This window comes from Magallana gigas, chromosome 5, assembly GCF_963853765.1.
Source record: "Magallana gigas chromosome 5, xbMagGiga1.1, whole genome shotgun sequence".
In the NCBI taxonomy this organism is placed as follows: Eukaryota; Metazoa; Mollusca; class Bivalvia; order Ostreida; family Ostreidae; genus Magallana; species Magallana gigas.
The window spans coordinates 4,440,000-4,448,735 of record NC_088857.1 but is presented as its reverse complement, the minus strand read 5'-3'; positions in this window follow the sequence as shown (position 1 = coordinate 4,448,735).

Sequence of the window (8,736 nt, the reverse complement as noted above, 5' to 3'; positions counted from 1 at the left end):
TTCATTTGTAACATTTCTTGCATTTGATTAAACAATACAATTCTAAAGAGAGATTTTTCAAACAAATAACGAGTTTTTTGCATCAGAAAAAAAACCCGCTATCTTTAAAAACACACTTTTGAGAACGATAATCACACGATCAATGACATCTTGGCAAAAGAATCTTGATCTTTGCCGAATCTCGATCCTATATAAATATTTGCAAGTGAAACTTGGAAAAGCTTGGATTGGAGGACCTGGATTAATCAAATTACTGAGTTACTAAAAGCCGGGCTCTTTTAATGTGTCTTTATGCATATTGTATAGTAGACTGAAAATATCTCTCACTCTCTCTCATGCTTTTAATGTCGGCAAAGCGTCAGAGAGAGAACAAATTTTGTAAGCGGCTATAAACAAAAATATGTCTGTCTAGAAGAAAAAAGTTCAACAGTTGCTGCCTTGAATTTTGCAACAAGCCTTATACCGGTATATTCATCCCCCATTTCTTCAACGCGCAGCAAAGTAGTTCATGGAAATTCATGCACATTGTATATGTCAAACATGCATAGTCTTGTTTTTAAAACACGTTATAATAAGAAAACTAAAAAAGACAATTTTTTTTAAATTAAAGAAAAGAAATGAAATGCAAACACTTTTCACAAAACGGCGAAAACTTTTATTTTGATGCTGTTTCGTTTTTTGTTTACTTTTCAAGTTTGGCTATTTATAGTAACATTGGCAATTTGCCTGCCTACAGCCAGGACTCTGCTTTCAGCAGAGCCTGGCTAAAAATCATGTCAGATTATCCATTATGACTTGGCCAGGATTGCAACATGACCGCCCAAGACTGAAGGTCCCTTATGGCTATTAATTCCATTTTAAAATTTTAATGCATAAAATCTTTGTATAGGATAAAGCAACTCTCATGATCATGCGTTGTTCAAAAGCTTCACTTTGCTATTGTTTAATTTACATTAAACGCTTGTAAATAAGAAAAAAATGATATATTAGTTCAATAAAAAAAATAGCAAGTTTGAATATACACAGTTTTACTTCAAATGTTCAGAATTAAATGAAACACCAAATTAACCTAACATTTACCAACAATATTTTCATTCTCAAGATATTTTAAATGGCACATCGCTTCTGAAATATGTGGTGCATCTAAATCAATAAATGACTTTGTTAAGCAAAACGAAAATTAAGTCAATTTAAAAAATATAAAAATATTAAAAGTAACCAACTTTGTGAATAACAAGATTCCTGAATAATCAAATATAATTTGTCAAAGAATAAAACTTACATCTAGCATACATTAAAATAATTTCAGTAATTCAACTTCATTAAATGCCTGTGTTCAGCCCAAAAAAACCTGAAAAAAATATGTAAATATGTAGTTTAACTTTTCAACTTAATGATGAACAGATGTTTCATTAATAATCAAAATAATTGGTCCAAGAATAGAAATAAATACAGCTAGCATACAGCAATTTAAATAAAAAAATTATCCAAATACTTTACAAAGTTAAGGTACTTGAAATGTCTCTATGCAAAAAGTCTCACCAACACTGCCAAAAACTAGGTACATGTATAAAGTGACTTTTGAATTTTTGTCAATCATGGTTTAAACACACTCAACATCATCATCCCCCAAAAAACATTGCTCTCACAAGTATTTACAACAATAAAAAATAAGTCCTTCTTTTGAAATCAACAAGCAGTAAGTTCACAAAGATCTGCTAGTTCTCCCCGGATTTTTGATTGAACAACACATTCATAATAGAGGTTATTTCAACAGATGAGCAATTTTTGGAACAAAGAAAAATAACTCCTAGATATCTGCTATCTGTATTTACAGAAAACACAAGTCTCTCACCATTGATGGCATCATTTTCCAATGTACTGTTTGGACGCTTTTTTATAAATACACTTTTCTGAACGATAAGCATTCTGAATATCTAAATCTCACAAGTGATACTTGTTCTTGGCTGAATCTCGATCCTGTATAAATATTGGCAAATGAGTCTTTGGATATTAAGCTTAGTAGTGATTAACATCATTGTATGACCGGTTATAATTGGAGGGCCTGGATTGAAAATCATGTCAGATTATCCATCATGACTTCGCCTGGATTGTAAACATGCCCCCCCCCCCCAAAATTAAATGTCTCCTATGGCCATCAATTCAATTTTATAATTCTATTGTATTCAATCTAATTACAGAATAAAGCGACTCTCGTGATCTTGATTTGTTTTTTAGTTTCGCTTTGCTACTTTTTTTTAATCTTGTGCTTTCAGAGCACGGTTCACTGCCAAACGGATTTATTGGTGGTACATGATTAAATCTTGTAACAAGGTTATATCCTTGCTAAACATACTGGCTAATCATTTCAATATTATATTGAGCTTATCGTTAACATATTATAGCAATATCTTAATTCTCTAGTTATTTAAAATGGTTCATTGCTACCAAAATATATAAGTATACTCAAATTGAAGGCTGTTTACTATTAACAATTTGAAGTTTTCTCCTTACCTTTTGATCAAGGGATTCTTGGGGTTCCTTCATTTCTCTCTTCGACGTCAATGCTTAAACTTATCCAGATAAGCTTACAATCTCAACTTGTTCATTGTCTTGTTGTGGTGGTACTGGCCTCAATTTTTATATAAGGGCTCTAATTATAATGTGCCACCAAGAATGACTAATGAAATATATCATTTTTCTGTGCATCAGAACTCCTTGAAATCTGCTATCTGCATTTACAGAAAACAAGTCATAATTTTTTTGAAATCAATAAAGATAAAATAATATATACATGTATAATGTGTAAGGATTATTCTTTATAAACAGGAAATATTAAAATTTGATAAAGCTATCGCTTTGGTACCTCTTTTTGGTAAAATGATTATGAATTTGATAAAAAAAAAAAAAGAATCAATAGCTATTTTTCTTTACATTGAAATTAAAATAATTAGTAGTCAAGAATGAAGCACACACAGAGAGAGAGAGAGAGAGAGAGAGAGAGAGAGAGAGAGAGAGAGAGAGAGAGAGAGAGAGAGAGAGAGAGAGAGTTGAAATTATGCAATGTATCCAAAAGTCTTGTCACTGATAAAAATTGAATTTTAACATTATTTCTTCAAAAGTTTCTTATCCTACACTTTTAATTTACTATTTATGAAAGCAGGCATGTAGCATCAGAGCCCCAACTCCCCCCTTACTTTTTCTGGCAGCGAACATTTTCCTAAAATTTTTAAAAATTTGCATATTTAAAAGAAAGTGAAAATAAGATAAGGCCATTTTCCCTCTGCTTGTCAAGATTTTTTGGATCAGTATGCCTCCCCTTTCCACTCTTAAAAGGATGCTACATGCCTGGAAAGTGCGAAATCTGATTTTTAAACATTATACTTTAATAGCATACAGTAAACTGTATCCAAATTTTACACTTATTTTCCTACACTTAATCTTAAACATTGTACCCTTATGAAATACTACTTTTACCAAAAACTAAATCCTATGCAAGATATAAAACTAAATTTTTAGTAGCAGTACACTGTTAACTTTCAATTCCCTTTATTTAAGTTCTGCCCCCCTCCCCCCTTTTTACAAAACGGTCAAAGTATATATGAGAGCATGTATATAGGTACATATTCGTCTTCAACTACTAGTTAGTTATCGTATTTTATTAAAGATTAATTCCTAAAAGTGAAAGAAGAAAATTGTACCTCTAGGCGCTCAAATTAAAAACATTCAAAAATTTAATTGGTCTTCGGCATTATAAACGATTGTTGTTTACCAGGCGTGAACTCATGTGACGTTTTATAACCTTACTCACTTGATCGATGAATACACTCGAATGAAAAATGTTGTCATGTGATGTATGATAGAGCTATAATTATCAATGCACAGGCGTCGGAACTGAGGGATGGGGGGTGCCCCCTACTTGCAAAATTAGACATAGCCGTTTCAATTTTTTCTGTTTGATTGTCAAGATTTATGATAAGGTCTAGCTAGCCCCTCCTAATGAGCTACCGACTGCTTTGTATTTTTTTTTTATTATGATATTAATTTCATTTGCACATACAATATATCATACAATATATATATACATATAAGTATATTTAACACAATTGAAAAGTCTGTTGACGATCAATTTCAACAAATTTAAGGGAGAGAAAATGAGGGACAGTAGAAAATGGAGAGTGGGAGGAGGGAGTGAGGGAATTATGAGGATACATGTATCATGTCAGAAATATTTTATTAATAATTAGGCGTAATCAAAATATTTACTACCGAGTTGTTGTATTCAGACAAGGTATATATAAATCGTGCCTTATGTAAATATGTCAATGGTCAGGATCTACATGTACATGAGAAATAGCCAGTCAGTCCATTGGCTTAAGAAATTATTATATTTGCCTTGTTTTGTTGCAGTGTATTTAAGTGTAGTTATATGGCTTTTGAGATCAATCAGAAGTTCATGGATTGATAAGTTTTCCTGTAGACATCTTTTCTTGTATATGTAAGATTTGATTATAAGAAAAATTATACCCAAATAAATTGAATTAGGGGTTCCTAATACAGATGATTTTTCTTCTAATGTAAAATGTAAACCTTTTCTGTCACATATTGATAAAAAGTGGCTTAAAAGATTTTGGACATGTAAACAGTCCCAAAACAGATGCACGATAGTTTCTTTCATTACTTTGACATAAAGAACACAACTTTGTGTCAGTTTTACCTATTTTAAATAAAAATGAGTTTGTTGTCAAAATATACTGATTTATTCTAAATTGCAACCATTGCAATTTAGAATCTTTGGTGTATAAAAAAGGAAATGTGAAGATATTTTCCCACTGAAGGTCTGAAATTTCAAAAAACTTTCCCCATTTTACTTTTCCAAGAGGAGTAATTTTTTCTGTTGTAAGAATATTGTAGATATGTTTCGTTCCTTTTTTGTTGTTACAAAATGTTTTAATATTATGAGGAAGAAATGGTCTAGGGCTATTTGTTCCAATTTGAGTTTTTGAGCTTGAGAGACTTGCTTTAATTGAATTTCAAAGTGATGCATAATTCAGAAAATTTGTTTTTATCCTAATTTTTTTTTGTAAATCTTGTAACGAATAAAAATTTCCATTTTCATCAAGCAAATCTGCTATGTATACTATGTTCTTATCAAGCCAGTTTGTATAGAAAACTGTTTTATTTTCAATTTTGATTTTCGGGTTGTTCCAAATAGGCTGAGTAATAAATTCATCCCATGATTGAACTTCTAATTCTTCTTGAATTATTTGAAAGACAGTAAATGTATCTTTCCAGAAAGGATTTTTTATTTCCTTTTTAACAACATTAATATAGTCTGATCCAGTTTTTAATATTTTTTCTATAGATACAGTTTTGCCAAGCAGCACTTTCCATTTTGTTTCTTGGGAATAAAGAATTCTTTTTATCCATGATGATTTTAATCCCAGATTGTAATTGTTAATATCAAGCATATTTAAACCTCCATTAATATAGTCTTGCACTACTTGTTTTCTTTTAAATTTATCTACTTTGGAATGCCATAAAAAATTAAAAAGAGTTTCATTCAGATTTTTCATGAAAGTATTTGATGGGGAGGGTAGGGAAATGAAGAGGTGATTTAATTGTGCAATAAGCAATGATTTTATGAGAGTTATTCTGCCAAGTGGAGTAAGTCGTCGTTTACTCCATTGATTAATGATATGCTTGATTTTTACTAATTTCTTGTCATAATTAGGTTTTGGTATATTTGTTAAGTCCACATCAAAATATATACCTAAAAGTTTAAAGGTGCTTGTCCATTTAAAGTTCATTTCCTCACATATTATATTAGGAGAGTATTTTTTACTACCAATCCAGACAAGTTGAGTTTTTGATATATTTATTTTGAGACCAGAAATTTGATAAAAGTTATTTAACTCTCTAATTGCTTCTCTGAGAGATCTCTCACTGCCATCTAATATAATAAGGGTATCGTTTGCATATTGTGATAACAAAAATTCTGAATTATCTATGTTAATACCATTTATACTTTTATTATTTTTTTAATTTAATAGCTAGTACTTCAGCACATAGTAAAAAGATATATGATGAAATTGGATCACCTTGACGACAACCACGCTCTAATTTTAAAAAGTTGGATAAGTGACCTGCTTGTGATACAGAGGAGGAGGTGTTTTGTTGAAAAACTGATATCCATTTTTGGAAAAAAAAAAGGATATGGATACGTACATGGACACAGATACGTGGATAGACGTGGAGGATATGGACGATGACATCGGTAAAATTCTTATTTGTACACTAAGATCCTAGTAATAATGCTAATGAAATGATGATATGAAATTATATTAATTTTATTTATAACTTATGACTTTATTTACATAAGTAGAGAAATCAATAATTATAAATTATGCAGTGTATGTAAATGTTATTTGTATGTACATGTAGATCTAGCCTCTTCCGACAGCTATGGAACATCAGATCCATCGGGAAGTGAATCAGGTACATGCAATCGAAATAATATGATACATGTTGCAAAGATTTTAATCAAATATACGGTATCTTAAGTGCATGGTAACCGCATTTTTGAAAATGATATTAACATAAATGTAAAACACTCATCGCGTGTGATATCTTCTTGATTAACAAAAGAAGGCAAAAATTCATTTACTGCAGTATTCTAAAGCAAAGAAATGTATACCAGCCTGCTGATGTAGCGATTAGTTATGTTTAAAAGAAGATGATTATATTTTTGTATGAAACTTGTATCCTGATATTCTTCTTTCTTTCTCTCATAAAAAAAGGCTCGGATATGGATGAAAATAGGGCTGGAGAAAATGCAGCAAAAAGTAAATTCTTTTTACAAGAAAATTTCCAATTTTATTTCACCGTCCGATAAAAGTCGGCATAAAGTAAAATTATTTTTGTTTCACAATACATTGTATGATACATGAACCTATATTATAGAAAAGCGTGGAAGACCGGTAGGATCAGCCCGCCGAAGATCAGAATCCCCTACTGAAGATTTTCGAGGTATATTAAATATTTTATTGATTTTCCGCATATAATTTGCTATGGGTCATAATTTTACATGCCTTTTTGAAAAGAGGCACATGGGCAATATCGCTCACCTGAGCAACAATAGCCATAATAAAATTAGATTTATTGAGTCAGATATGAAGTATCTGGATAATGCAGTACGTACAAGAATAGATTCTGTATTTTAAAAAGTGTCAAATTTTCTCCTGATATTCTTCTGATATACTTATGTTGTAACACTGAGCCCATTTTGTAACAGGTTGTTCTTAATTAAGTCCCTTTGAAACAGGATATGGCCCTTCATTTAAACAAACTTAAATTCCCTTCAACCAAAAATGCATTGGCAGAGTTTATTTGAAATTGGCCCAGTGGTTCTGGAGAAGTTAAAAATTTGAACAGTTTACAGACAGGCGGACCGACGCCTGACAAAAAGTAATCAGAAAAGCTTGCTTCAGCTCAAAACGTTCATATGTTATGAATATTAATATCAATTTTGATTAAAATGTTTAAATGACCATGATCATTATTTATATAACGTAGGTTAATATTCTTTTGAATAGCGAGAGAGCCTAGGAAGAAGAAAATACTGGCTTTAGATTGCCATGTTGCCATCATGTGCTGTGCTGCCATGTGTCTGGGAAGTATCTCTCAAGATCTCATGGTGGCCAGCAGAGAAAACGTGCAATCACTTTCTCACACCGAAAAGAAGCAGTGGCTACTGGATTATTTTTGGAGCCATTCGAAGTAATTCATCATTTAACTTTTAACTTACAACAAAGTCATGAATATTTTGGTCGTAATTTGGCCCAGGGTGCTTTTAAAAGATCTTACGACTTACGATCAAATTAATGATCATTAATAATTCATGCTTAAAATGAATAAGCAGACAGACAAATCAACTTGAAAACGATTTTTGACTGGTATATTGAACCTTTGTAAAAAAAACGGGACACGAGCCTTGTTTTTGGAACGCAGTGGCTTTTGGGAGTTGATTTTAATCAACTCTCCTATGCAGTTACCCACACAAACTGAAAGTAAAACAGTGTTTGGACCTCAGCACAAATCATTGCTGCTGACAAGACTTAGTTCTTGAAAATAATTGATGAATTCGAAGTAATGTATGCTAAAGCATTGTTTTTCAAGGAAACCTATTTATAAATATCTTGAAAATAGTCACGATTTTGGTCAAAAATTATTTTTCTAGTTTTATTAACAATGTTTCAGAGAGGCATTTTTAATAGGCAACCGAAATTTGATTTGTTGAGTAATAAAAGAGTTACAGAGGTTGAAGTTCTTCGCATTGTAAACAAAGCTGTTGTTTACATTTTGAAAGTTGAAGTAAAAATTCCAGTTTAAAACCTAAAACGAATGTGTTAAACGTTAGGAATTGCTTATTTTAACATAAAATTAATCAAAAGATAGACAAATAAGCTGAATTTATTTTACTGGTATATTGAACCTATGTAAACAAAAACAGGGCGCGAGCCTTGTTCACATGACAGAGAACTGTGAGCCCCGTTTCTTGCTTATAACAAATGACGCTCAAATTTGATTTGATTATTAGATATGCATTTCTTAAGCATTGTTAATACTAAAAACATTAAAATAGAATTTGATCAAAATCGTGACCATGCCCTTCAAATATTTTTTGTAGGTGTATGTATTCCTATGCCAGACTTCAATATACTGAAAAATTAAAAT